The sequence below is a fragment of the Myotis yumanensis genome, unplaced genomic scaffold (assembly GCF_028538775.1).
Source record: "Myotis yumanensis isolate MYYU_CA2020_CCGP unplaced genomic scaffold, mMyoYum1.0.hap1 SCAF_21, whole genome shotgun sequence".
NCBI classification, from domain to species: domain Eukaryota; kingdom Metazoa; phylum Chordata; class Mammalia; order Chiroptera; family Vespertilionidae; genus Myotis; species Myotis yumanensis.
The window spans coordinates 7,636,386-7,651,208 of record NW_027223772.1 but is presented as its reverse complement, the minus strand read 5'-3'; positions in this window follow the sequence as shown (position 1 = coordinate 7,651,208).

Below are 14,823 nucleotides of genomic sequence, written 5' to 3'. Positions count from 1 at the left end.
TTCTTCATGGGCTTTTTAAATAAAGTTCATTGGGGTGACAGTGGTTAATAAAATTACATAGGTTTCATGTGTACAATCTATATGATACATCCTCTGTATAGTACCTTGCTTTTGCCACCCAAAGTCAAGTCTCCTTCCATTACCTTATATTTGACCCCCTCTATCTTTTATCCTTTTCTAAAGCCAAGAGGTCCTGGAGTTGCTCATGACAGTTATGACACAAGAATATGAACAAAATAGAGTTTTCCAAGTTAAAGTAATATCTGGCAAACATGGGTCATTCTCGTGAATGACTGCAGTGAGCTTCTGCTGCTGGGGACTGGGGAAACACAGCTCTTAGAATGTCTGTCAGGCACTCACCCCTGTGTCTGTGAGGCATGGATGGAGTCAACTGATGACATTTCCAAGGAAATGCAGGTGAAATCTAATTTTTATGTATCATTTAATAATGAAGACATAAAACACACATCCGATCATGCATTCCTGCTAAGTTCTCCTTCTTCACCTACAGACCTCTGAGCCCACATCTCTTATTCACCACTTGATCCCTTGCAATTTCATCTCCTTCTTCATGGCTCCCTTCCTTTAAAACAGCGGTTCTCAACCTGTGGGTCGCGACCCCTTTGGGGGTCGAACGACCCTTTCACAGGGGTCGCCTAAGACCATCGGAAAACACATATATAATTACATATTGTTTTTGTGATTAATCACTATGCTTTAATTATGTTCAATTTGTAACAATGAAATTACATCCTGCATGTCAGATATTTACATTACAATTCATAACAGTAGCAAAATTACAGTTATGACGTAGCCACGAAAATAATTTTGTGGTTGGGGGTCACCACAACATGAGGAACTGTATGAAAGGGTCGTGGTATTAGGAAGGCTGAGAACCACTGCTTCAAAACATGAAACAAAACAAACAACTCAGAGCATTGACAACTAAAATGTACCAGCTGATCCTTGTGTGACTGCTTTTAGTTGTAATGATAGGATAGCCATCACGTTGCTAAAACAATGAACCATTTTGTCCTCCTTAGGTGGGCTCTCGGTGGCATTAACCACTGCTGGCCATTCCCCTGGGTAGGGCTCGCTAACCAATCATTTTATCTCATGTGAGATTTCGCCTTCATCTGCCTAACAAAGTACAGTGTTGTTCGATCATCCACCTTCACTTTCATTATCCCTTCGCTTATTATGATGTATTCAGTGACTTTATTGACCTCCCTGATTTAACTGCCATCTATTCAAAGTTGACAACTTTGAATATATGTATTTAGTTTTGATTCCCTGATGGAAAGAAAACCAATGTGAGCTTTTCCAGGAAATACAGGTTACGTTTTTATATGTTAAGATGTCCTTAAAAATATATCTTAGGAAATATTTACTTCTGATTTGTCTTTGTGTCTTTCACAGGGCAATGCATATTACTTATAATGTTAAGAACTTAGAGGGGGACTTGTATGCATGCATATTAGCCAAACCAATGCACACGGACAACAGGGGCATGAGAGTATGAGTGCGGGGGTGGGGGGAGGTTGGGGGTTAATGGGGGGATGAGGACACATTTGTAATACCTTAACCAATAAAGAAATTAAAAAAAAAAAAAAACTTAGAGGGTATTCAATACATGTTGAATGGAAAATTTTCATTTCTTAAATATTTATGAAATGCAAAAGCAGCTACTCTATTTGCCTGTTTGAATTAGAAACTATAAATTTATTAATGCCAAGAATAACTTTTCAGGGAAAATACCTTCTCATAAATTGAAAAACTTTCATCCTTGTTTATAAAATACAGCAACAGAGATCTGTGTGCCCCTGAAGAACAAGCCATGTGTTCCCAACACGTCCTCAGAACTGCAATTCATTACCCAGCTGTTCTGTAGTTAATGTAAATTACTATTCCTGGAAGAACCTACAGCTCTAATCAATCACTCAGAAGATCAGGAAGGCATTTGAGGAGATAGGGCTCCCCGTAAAGTCAACATTCCACATCTCTATTTCCATTACTTACTTGTGATCCTGGAAATAACTCCATGTTTGTTGTTCTTCGTTCCTTCTAATTTTAAAATAAGGCCTTATTAGGCAGTAAAGAGATTATATATGCAATATAACTTTTGAAGGAAAAGATAAATTATATTGATAATAAAATAAATTTTCTAATTTAGGATGGTTTTGCTCTAAATATTGAACCCATTGGATTCTAGTAGTAAACATCACTCTGGTGACAATGGTATACTAGGTGATTTCTTATCCTCATTTCCCCCCCCACAAAAATCCTGTATAATAAAAGCCTAATTTGCTTAGTGTCCAACCATTCAACCAGTTGCTATGATGTGCACTGACCACCAGAGGGCAGATGCTCAACCAGTAAGTTAGCTTGCTGCTGGAGTCTGGCTGATCAGGACTGGGGGAGATGGGCGGGACATGCCCTGGTCCACCACCCCCTCCCAAATTCCCTCCCCAGCTGGCTGGCCCCGATTGGCCCCTATCAGTGAGAGGATGCAGGCCAGGCCCAGGGACCCCGTTGGTGCATAAATCTGTGCACCGAGCCTCTAGTTCCTAATACTAGGCCAATGAAATAGGTATTATTATCCTTGCTTGGGAAATTAGGAAATTGCACAAGGAGTCTAAGAAAAGGTTAGAGTAGAGGCACAGTATGTGGGTAGAGATGCTAATAGAGAAAAAGCCCAGAAAAAGAATAAATAGTTTCAGGGAAATTGAAGGAGTAAAAACTTCATGAAAAAATAAGTGGTCCAGAACATCAAATTTCAAAAGAAAGTTTGGTAAGGTGAGACAGGGAAGTGACTCAGGCTAGGTAATTGGAGAGTTCTGGCAAACTTTTTAAGTCCATTTTTGCAGAAAGGCAGAGGACGGACCAGCGTTCTAGAGGTGAAGGAGAAGTGGGAGCTGAGGAAGCTGATCAGCAGATACACGCCATCTGGGAGGGCTGATCTAAGAGCAACTGCTCAAGGGACATAGCTTCTCCAGAGGGTTTTCATTATGTCTGTTAGTGTTATTTTGCTTGTTTTGTTCATTTTAAAAGTAATTTCACTCTAGGAAATTCATGTGATTATAGCATGATCCAGGAGAGGTGGAGAACTGTAGACCCAATAAGCCGGTGTGATGATGGAGAAGGACCCTATAAGGTGGTAAGAAGGTTTTAGAGTCCAGATGGAGGGCTTAGTGTCAGTCAAAAGCAGTAATTATCATATAAAATGTCAGGGCAGATAGAGACAATATAAAAACAGGAAATTGGGGGCAGATTGGAAAGTTGACTTCTCTTAGGGACAAAACAGAAGGCCCAGATCCCCAGGGCTTCATACCCCTGGGGCTCAGGGCCTGATGAGTGATCATACCTTGTCCTAAACTTCAGCAAATGAGGATATAAAGGGCTCTGCAACAGGGTATTTCAGATAATCAGGGAGAATTCCCAGCCAGTTAGGTGCAGACATGGCAAGCGAGTTCTGTAGGATTGCTGAAACATGTCCATTCCAAAGAAAGGCCTCTTTTCAGTTCTGGCCCTTGGCTGGCTCCTGGGAGGTAAGCTCTGAGCCCTCAGGATATGCTGCTGCCTGAGATGAGCATTTTTGCATGCCTGTTAGCTGTGACCAGAAAAGTTTACCCTGACTGTGAGTGACAGGGGGCTGCCTTCACCCCCAGTGAAAATCCTAGACACCAGCTTGAGTGGCCTTCCCTCTTTAGAAGCACTTTGTCCATGTTGTCACGCAGCCCTACTGGGAGAATTGTGTCCTTGCGGGGTGCTGCTGGGAGGGGAGGCCTGGAAGTTTGCTCCTGGTTTCTCCTGTACCTCACTCCATGCGCCTTTTCCCTTTGCTGACTTTAATCCCTGTCCCTTCACTGAAATAAACGGTTACTCGGAGCATAAGAGCGCTCCTGAGTCCTGTGAGTCCTCGTGAACCATCAGGCCTTGGGAACACCAACCCACAAGTCAAACATTTACTGCATTTTAGAAGGTATCTGTCCTTATGATTTTGTCATTTGATTATTTATTATTTATTCATGCTCAGAGGGCCCACCATGGTCCAAGCACTGTACTAGGTACAGAACACATGGTGGTGAGCCCATGTTTCAGAGTGGCCTCAAGGACTTGGAAGACTTATAGAGGAAGCTAATTAAGAGAAAACCTACAATATCGGCTATGATAAGTGCTAAATAGTAAATACAAACAAACTCACCAATAGACACATTAAAGATCCTGGGATCTCCATAGGGAGAGATGCTTGCTAGAAGGATCATGAAAGGATCCAATGGGAAAAAAAGCAAACATAAAGGCCCTGAATAGTGGGAATTATATTATATTACAGGCCCGATGCATGAAATTCATGCAAGGGGCTTGTTCCTTGCAACCCTGGCCACTCCTTGCTGCCCTGGCCAGCCCTTGCAGCACCAGCTTCATCTGGAAGATTGTCCAGAAGGACATTCAGAAGGTTGTTTGGCTGTTCAGTCTAATTAGCATGTTAGCTCTTTATTATATAGGAATATTAGAATAGAATAAAAATCAAACTGACTAGAGAATAAATGATTGAGATGAAAATTGGTAAGAATTGAAATTAGAGCTTGAAACTATATGTAATCTAAGAATACTCTTTTAATGTTCCATATTGTCATGGGTAATCTCTGAATTTAGCATATGGACATTTTTCACTTTAACATTATCTTTACACTCTGATATTTTACTGTGGCGTTTTTATTTGATACAGTAAGCATTAATCATTGCTACGATATTAACTAAAATTCTTTATGTTTGAACTAAAAGCACATGGAAGGTACAATGCATCTGAACAAAATACAAACAAAATCTTAATCTTTATATTTCCTACAGTAGCAAATATGCTATAAATTTGTAGCATAGTTCTCCATAGAATTATAATAATAATTCTCAAAATCTCTATGGTAAATGCTTCTTATCCAATTAAAAGCAATTAAGGGACATATAAATAGGATATACGAAATCATCTAGAAGCTTTTTGCATTGAATTACTGTCTTATTTAAACACTTCTTGATACAGACACCCACTAATGACATTCCTCTTTCCTCAAGCACCTGCTGCTGGTAAAAACAAGGGCTATATTGATTTTTCTTTTCCCAGGATTTTTGTCTTGACAGTGTGAGAAGATTAATTGGAATTAATGGCATTTGCACAGCTAATTACAGTTGCTTCTTAAAGTCAAATCAATTCCTTTAATCAGAGGAGTGACAAAGCTTTGCTTACATGTTATAGTCTGCACATAAATGTTGCGTGGATTGTTAGGTTGCCGAAGGACGCTAGCACAAGGCCAGAGTGGTGAGGGATTACGAATGTATTTCGATCATCTGCACACCAGGTGGCTGAGCCTGGATGGCTCCAGCACCCAGTGACTGGCATCAGCGACTTTTAAAGGATTTTTGGCGGGCTTTTTCTGGGTGGAGCCTTCTTTATGCATACCCGGAAGGGAGAAAATGGAATGTGGTCACCACAAGTGAAATGTGGTCTCAGCAAAGGGAATGTCCATAGTGAAATGGCCTGAAAAGACAGTTCCCAGGGGAGGGGTATCGATTCAATTGCTGGATCAAACCTAACATGGATAAACGGATAAACCAGTGTCTTTGTAAACACCAGGCATAAAATACAGTGACTGCATGGGTTGGAAAGGAATTTCTCTGGTACTTAGTAATTTATAACATTTTTCTTATGCCACTTAGACACAATGAATGTTTATAATCAAGTGCACTTCAATAGAATTTACATGGATTTTATGTACAAGAGGAAGCAGAAGGCATCAAGTTGATGCTGTGCTTAGCACTGTCTGGTTTTAAAGCAAATTCTGCCAACTCCTTTGTCCACACTGGTTATGCACTTATAGAAAAAGTGTTCATCAAAGACTGAATGATTCAGACAACAAAAAGAAGACATTTCTGAATAGAGAAATATAACATTTTTGTCTATATTGCTGTTTGTTACCAATGAAACAATGATATAACATCAAACACAAGAATAGAGTGAGGGAATGAGGACCTGTACAGTATTTCCCTCTGTTACGTCAAAAATAACATCTTACTATCCCAGGCAAGAGGGAGGCATAGTGAATCTGTGAATAGTAAAGCAGGATAGTACTTGGGAACATCTAAAGACATTTTGTAACATGTGGTAGTAATCTTTGCTCCATGATAGTGTAAACATAAAACATTTATCACATGTTCAAGGCTGTGCTTCTGTATTGCATAGTTCCTAGACATACCTTAAGCCCAGTCATAGCTGTAATGGCTTCTGCCTCTTACACTAAACACCTTTCCTCAAATATTTTAGAGATCCTGCCGAAACCTGTTTGGCTCAGTGGATAGAGCGTCGGCCTGTGGACTGAAGGGTCCCAGGTTCTATTCCGGTCAAGGGCATGTACCTGGGTTACGGGCACATCCCCAGGAGGAGATGTGCAGGAGGCAGCTGATCGATGTTCCTCTTTCATCGATGTTTCTAACTCTCTGTCCCTCTCCCTTCCTCTCTGTAAAAAATCAATAAAATATTTTTTAAAAAAAATTTAGAGATCCTCTTTCCCTCCCAGAAGTTTCTCTGACTTTGACAAAGTATCACGGTACTCTTTCATGCGCAACTCAAAAATTCAGAGAATTGCCCAGCTGGCGTGGCTCAGTTGTTGAGCCTCGACCTATGAACCTGGAGGTCACGGTTTGATTCCTGGTCAGGGCACATGCTTGGGTTGTGTAGGAGGCAGTTGATCAATGATTCTCTCTCATCATTGGTGATTCTATCTCTCTCTCCCTCTCCCTTGCTCTCTGAAATCAATAAAAATACATATTTTAAAAAAATTCAGGGAACCAATACCTCATGGATCAATTCTCAAACAACAGGGGACAAGAAGGGATGAAAGGGAATTCATGCAAAACACTTCAAATAATCTTCCAAAGCTTAATTAATGTTTATTCTAATTATTAAAAAGATTGATCATTCTAGTACGGTGAGGATATCAAATAAATGCAAATATCAATGTATAATAGTGATAGGAATATGGATTTGAAAACAAGAATGCCCTGAGATGGAATAGCTTTTCTGTCACTCTGAAGTATACTCTATAATGTGTTTCACCCTCAGAAAATAGAGATATTTTATTTCCCTAGTAAGATAAATTTTTCCTATACATACATTTTCTCAGGTAATATCTCAGCCTAAGTGCCCATCAGTAGATGAATGGATTAGAAAACTGTGGTACATCTACACGATGGAATACTATGCTGCTGTTAAAAAGAAGGAACTCCTACCATTTGCAACATCATGGATGGAACTGGAGAGCATTATGCTAAGTGAAACAAGCCAGTCAATGAAGGAAAAATACCACATGATCTCACTCATTCATGGATAATAAAGACCATTACAAACTTTTGAACAATAATAGATACAGAGGCAGAGCTGCCTCAAACTGATTGTCAAACTGCAGTGGGAAGGCCAGAGAGAGTTGGGGGGCAGGAGGGAGGGGAGTAAGAGTTCAACCGAAGGACTTGTATGCATGCATATAAGCATAACTAATGGACATAAGACACTGGGGGGTAAGGGAGGGTAGGGGTTTGTCAAGGGCGGGGGGGAAAAAAGGACACTTATGTAATACCCTTTGTAATACTTTAAGCGAAAAATAAAAAAATAAAATAAAAAAAATAAAAAATAAAAAATAAAAATTGAAACAAAAAAAAAAATATCTCAACCAAATTATAAACAAGCTCCACAGATTAATTTATATATATATTTTAAATGATATATAAATGGGTTTTGTCAAGAAGTCTTCTTTTGGTAACTTATCCTACATTTATTTTCCCCTAATTAATCTTGTTTGGTTCTCCACTACACTCTCTTCTCCAAATAAGAGTGATTCCTGCCCTAACCGGTTTCGCTCAGTGGATAGAGCGTCGGCCTGCGGACTCAAGGATCTCAGGTTCGATTCTGGTCAAGGGCATGTACCTTGGTTGCGGGCACATCCCCAGTAGGGGGCGTGCAGGAGGCAGCTGATCGGTGTTTCTTGCTCATAGATGTTTCTAACTCTCTATCCCTCTCCCTTCCTCTCTGTAAAAAATCAATAAAATATATATATATTTTTTTAAAAAGAGTGATTCCTGGCCTTCTCCCAATGAAACTATTGTCAGTTGGGACTGTCTTTTACCGGTTCCTTTTACCTCCCCCACTAAAAGACTCTTATGAGACTTCTTTCCATGTGAATATTTCCCTTGGGAAACAGAGTTGCTCATGCATAATCACATAGTCATGGATTCCATTCGTTGTTTCAACTGAAATAAGTGCTTCACTGTTATTAAACCTTTAGCATTTCACTTCATCCTTTGTAGCTCTATGTTTTCAAATAAATTCACATTTAATTTGTTTCCCATTAACACTCCTAGAAATCATTCAGTTTTAATGGTTTCTATCTTCTCTGCTCATTTAATATCTATTACCATTTATGCATTCCTGGAGATATTAGTTTGCATCCTTCCCAGTAGAATTACATTTTGTTAGTTTGGGCTCAGAGTTCTGAGACTTTTGCATCTGTTTCATTTGATTTCTCTCAATTACAGGTTTTTCAACAGTTCCAGACTTAATATTGTTGAAACTATTCTGCGCATACCATATATTCCTCCCTACAGATGACACTAGTGCTTTGACATAAGACCAAAGGAAATGCAACCTATAGGCTTTATCCAAAGGTCTCATATATATATATATATATATATATATATATATATATATACCCCTTTACTTGTAATCACCTTTTGTTTCCCTTAAGTTTTTGGATAAAACATGTTCCTGCTTTACTAGTAATGCTATGTGAACAAATATTAAACCAAAAGAGGCAGATGGAAAATAAATGTAGTTCATGTTTTGGAATGATAATAATAGCTAATAATAATACCAATAACATATATGCATTGAGCTCATCTCATGTACTTTGCTATGTTACAAGTGCTTTACATGTATTATTTTAGCTAAGGCTCACAATACCTCTGTAGGTTAGGGAGTCTTCTTACCCACATTTTTGCAGATAGGGAAATTGAACTTCTGAAAGATTCAATAACTTCTCAAAGGTCACACAGCCAGTCAGTGGAAGGGCAGAGAGTCTCAGTTTTGAACCAATATGCCATTATCCTTTCATTGTATTGTTTGTTGTTATTGTATATTTGTTAAAAATATATACACAAAGCTCAAAATCACTACCCATCCTCCCATAGTGGGAAAAGAAGCAATAAAAAGAAACAATGGCTTCTATTGTAGGCTGTATATGATTTTCATAGTTTTTGAACCCTGCTTAAGAGAGAGAAAAAAGATAAAAAGCAACAGTTCCACCTGTTGATCAAAATATTTACTTCTTTGCCAGGTTTTATATTTGTCTCTTAATCTACTCTTGTTTTTGTTGCTCTTTGTCTCTCCATACTGACAATTTTACAAAATCACATTTTATTTCCCCAGATTTAAGTTTAAAAAGTTATTTACCACCCGGCCGATGTAGCTCAATGGTTGAGTGCTGACCCATGAACCAGGAGGTCACGGTTTGATTCCTGGTCAGGGAACATGCACATGTTGCTGACTGGATCCCCAGTAGGGGGCTTGCAGGAGGCAGCCAATCAATGATTCTCTCATCATTGATGTTTCTTTTTCTCTTTTCCTCTTCTTTCCTCTCTGAAATCAATAAAAATATATTAAAGGATAAAAAATATGAAATTGTTTAGCATTAGTACATTGCAGTAATCTTCAAATGACACTATCAAATATGAATATAGAATTTTATGAATAAGGAAATATTTCATGGTTCATCTATATATATAAAAGCCTAAGCGACTATCCTGCTGTTGGACCATTCGCCCAGTAGCTATGATGCGCAATGACCACCAGGGGGCAGACGCTCCCACCAGTAGAGGAGGGAGCCCAATTCCTCACAGAATCAACGGTGGGTTAGGGTGCTGCTGGGGCACTTTGGCCCAGAATCTGCTTCACCCACACCCCAGACCCAGAGATTGGTTTCAGCCCGATCCCCACAGATCAGGCCAAGGGACCCCACTGGTGCACGAATCTGTGCACCGGGCCTCTAGTTTACTATAATGTACCAATCAGAAACAGCAAGATAATTTCCTGTTATTAAAAATGAATATAAGTTTATGACTGAGGAAATTATTACAATATAACAAATATGAAACTCAATAAACTATACATTTATCTTCCTTTTCAAATCATTTGTTTTGTTTGTGGTTGGTATAAAAGCAATATCTAGGTAAATCTTCCATTTGTTGAATGGTTGCTAAGGTGTTAAGGTTCAGTGTTATAGCAAGAGTGAAAAGCCTACTTTTGTCCTTTGGTTCTTTATTGCATACATTCTAAATGCTATGTAGTTTGGACTAAATATTAATGAATATTGTTTACAGTAGTCTTCATTGTGGAACTCTTCCTGAAAAAAAAAAGGTCAGCATTTCTCAGGACAAGAACAGCATGCAAGAAATGAGCACCCATTCTCCAAGAAGAGAAATGGCACAGATTAGGATCATGAGCTAAATTAGATTATGTTAACATCTGGGCAAATGCCAGCATCAAATGCCTTTTTGTTTTCTTGTGATCACTCTCATTTTTAACCAATTTCAAACCTAATTTTGCGATATACCAAAGTCGACAAGCATGAAATGGATTTTTCATAGTAAAGAGATCTTCTTGATGAATAATAATGTTGTGTGATGGTGTCACTTGTCTAGATTTGTTTTAGCTTCACTATGTTTCATGGTGACAGAAATATGTACCTTCTGCTCTTTCTGTGCTCACAGCTACGAGCTTCCTCAGCCCCTTAATGTTAGCTGGGACCTTAGCACTGATCTCAGGCCAATGAGAAATGGGTATAAGTGAGGTTACCGCCTCTGCCTTAAAACCTTCTCCACAAAATTCCACTTTCTTTTCCTTTCTGTAAACACCCTTGAAGCCAAATGTGAATAGATGGTTAAATGGTGGGTCAGAAGTTGTAAGGGGCCAATGTCCCTCAAGCCTCTTTCCCAACACACACACACACACCATGATTGGACTATGATGTGATTAAGCAATAATGCTTCTACATGTAAAGCCACAGATATTTGGGGTGTTAGAGCAATAAGTCTTCCTTGAATAATATAGAGTTATTCCAAGTATAATATAAATTTGCATGGGGTGAAGAGCATGGATTTTGTGTGAGATGTATCTGAGTCCATACCCTGGCTTTCCTTTAAGTAATTGTCTGGTAAATTAGTTAAATTCTCTATGTATCAGTCATCTCATATGTAAAACCAGGATAATAGATATCTGACAGATTTAAGTATTAAATAATATTATATATACTATATATAAAATATATGTATGTCTAATACATAGTAATATTTGGTGTGTTAGCTTTTTAAAAACCTTTTTTTTAAAATAGAAATAGTAGTTCATTAGGTCATGCTTCATCCAGAAAAGACAAAATTGAGAGATTTAAGTAATGAACATCATCATTAGGAAATGATAGAACCGAAATCTCGATTTGATAACTCAGAACTTTATTATGTCTCAAACTCTTAAAGTTTTGTAGAGAATATTTCTCCACTTTATTCCTGATCACTATAATATAACTTTGGATTCTTTTCCCAAGTTCAAAATCTCTAGTACTTCCTCTAGTGGAGGATATATCTCAGCTCTGCTCAGGCCTGGGAACATTTCTGGGTTTCTAACTGACAAGAGGACCATATTTCATTGTCCAGGGTCTGTGTCTTTCCTGGTTATTCATGACACTCTCAGCTCTCCCTGTGGTTACTCTCAGTCCCTGTGTTCCTCTTTAGTGCTATTGAAATGATCCTACTCACTCTTCTTAGAGCCCCCACAACCCCTGAAAGCAGAGAGAACACATCCTTTACCATGACATTTCACCACTGGTATGTCACCGACAACAGTTCTTAGACATTTTATACAGGTGTCATTATCTGAAGGATAATTGCTTTTCCTAAGGCTCTCCATCATCTGTGTTCCTTAGACTATACTCAGGCAGTCTGTAGTGGGTGGTATTTGGGAAAACAAGCATTCCTTCAACTTGAACTTTTCCTTCCTTGCGGATAAGATGAAGGATTTACATAAGAGAAAAATTTCCAACAAAAATGAGAACTACAAACTCAGGTCCTTTCTTTTTACCACTGTAAGTTCTTCCATGCAATATAAAAATTTCACTTGATCTCCTGAAGTTTGTTGAAGGTGAATCTAGACAGAGGAATCTGGGCATATGAGAGTATGTAAGTAGCTCAACGTGCTTGGAATTTAGTGCAATGGAGAATAATCTAAAAAGTGATAAGAGTGCAGTATAATAGAGAGGATATTGACAGATATCTCATATTACAGGCTTTGTTGTAAAGACATTGCGAACCCTTTGGACAACTTTAAATTGGGGAGGTTTGTGCTCAGAAGCTATAGACAGATTACTTTTAACCTGTTTCTTCACCTATTTAACAATCAAAAAGTCATCATATTCTAAATGCCATCTCTAAACTGGCATTCATTTTCTCAACTTATTTGGAAGAATGGAAGGTTCCAGATGTTCTATGACTTGTCCAACAGATGCTTTTGCTAAATTAGAAAACTATATGTAATTGTACCCACAGCCAAACCCAAATACATACTTGGAAGTATTTCCTGTTATTCAGAACATTTGTAGTAGCTCTTCTGAGTTTTTCTATTGAAGTGATAGAGGAGGACTTGACATCTTCCTTCCTTCCTTCCTTCCTTCCTTCCTTCCTTCCTTCCTTCCTTCCTCCCTCCCTCCCTCCCTCCCTTCCTTCCCTTCCTTCCTCTTTCTCTCTTTCTCTCCCCTGATGGTTAGCGGCAGAGCAGCGTCTAGAATGCGGGCCCCTGGTCCCAGACATGTGCTCATAATTGCCTACTTTCATCTTACTTCTCCCTTCTGAGCTTTACACTTGCACCATTTCCCCCGCCCCTCAAACTAGATATGTTTATATAAATGGAGGAACTTTTTTGATTTTTCATAATTCTACTAAAATTAAAAAGGAACAGTGTAAATATTAAGTTAGAGTTTACTGTAGAATAATGTATGAATATGAATACATTGTTTATTATTCATTGTAACCTAGTAAGTCTGTTTGATATTTAATGCACTCAACATGTCCTAACCCGACTGTCTTTAAATGTCTATAGATTTATCTATGCTTCTACATGTCTATCCCTATCAATCTACTTGTCTATTACATAGTTCTATATCTCTCATCTCTATCATCTATCTTTCTGCAATCTATCTATCAACAGATGCTTTTGCTAAATTAGAAAACTATATGTAATTGTACCCACAGCCAAACCCAAATACATACTTGGAAGTATTTCCTGTTATTCAGAACATTTGTAGTAGCTCTTCTGAGTTTTTCTATTGAAGTGATAGAGGAGGACTTGACATCTTCCTTCCTTCCTTCCTTCCTTCCTTCCTTCCTTCCTTCCTTCCTTCCTTCCTTCCTTCCTTCCCCTTTCTCTCTTTATTTCTCTCTTTCTTTCTTTCTCTCTTTCTTTCTTTCTCTCTTTCTTTCTTTCTTTCTTTCTTTCTTTCTTTCTTTCTTTCTTTCTTTCTTTCTTTCTTTCTTTCTTTCTCTCTTCTTCCATTGCCAGAGTAGCCTTTTCCTCACCTCTTCTCTGTGTTATGAAGGAGATACAACTAATCTGAATGAGCAAAAATTCAGTTTCTTCCTGGGCTATCCTCTTAGGTTGCATTAGTTTGAAGAAAAAGATGGTGTCATAAACTCATACCCAGCTCACTCTTTCACTCATACCCAGCTCACTCTTTCAGCTTTGGTCTCTAATAGTTATCACTATGCACTTGAGGCTGTGATTCAAGTCTTATTCTGCACAGACAACCAAAAGGTCATAAAAATCCAAGATTGAATTTGGGGTATGAGGTTTCAAAATAGATAGGAAACTGTGGTGTAAAACTATTATAACCTATTTTTACCAGAGTCCTATAATGGGATAATAAATAATTTTAAAAAACCTTAGTATTTCATTTTCAAAACTGACTATGGTTTCTTTCATATATGAACATTGACCATACTAGGAGGAATGGAAAGTACTAGATACAGTAGGTCAGTGTTGGGACAGCCTGGACCTCTAGATCATTTTCTATCTCAGATAATTGTCTAATAAGATTAATAAAAATGAGGTGTGTGGCAATAATAGGGAAGGATGACAATCATTTAGAACAGAAATGGCTAGTGGCTAGTGGGCATGGCTGCTGCACATATTACTTCTGGAAAGATGGTTTACATGTGAGAAGAATAGGTGTTTTTTTTTTTATTATGTTTGTTTCTCTAATTGGAATCATTAAATCCTGGAGTTGGAAAAGCAACCTGGCTAGGCTATATAATGCCCAGTTATAATGCCCAAACACTAATCTAGGTATTAAGTGAGGGACTCTGGTCAAGGTGGTTAAAGTCTACATTCAGTCAACTTTAAGTAAAGGAAATGGTCCCCAATAATGTGGGTGGGCCCCATCCACTCAGTTGAAAGGCCTTAAGGACAAAACCAGAGTTTCCCTGCAGAAGAATAAATTCTGTCTTAAGACTACAGCATCAGTTTCTGCTTTTGTCTGAGACTTCCCAGCCTATTGGCCTGTCCTACAATTTCAGACTTGATTGTTCCCACAATCCCATGAGCCAATTCCTTAAAATAAGTATCTTTTTATCCATCCATGCATCCATTTGCTAATCTATTTATGGATCTACCTGTCTATGCCTACCAATCTACTTTCCTATTATCTATGTATTATCTATCTATCTATCTATCTATCTATC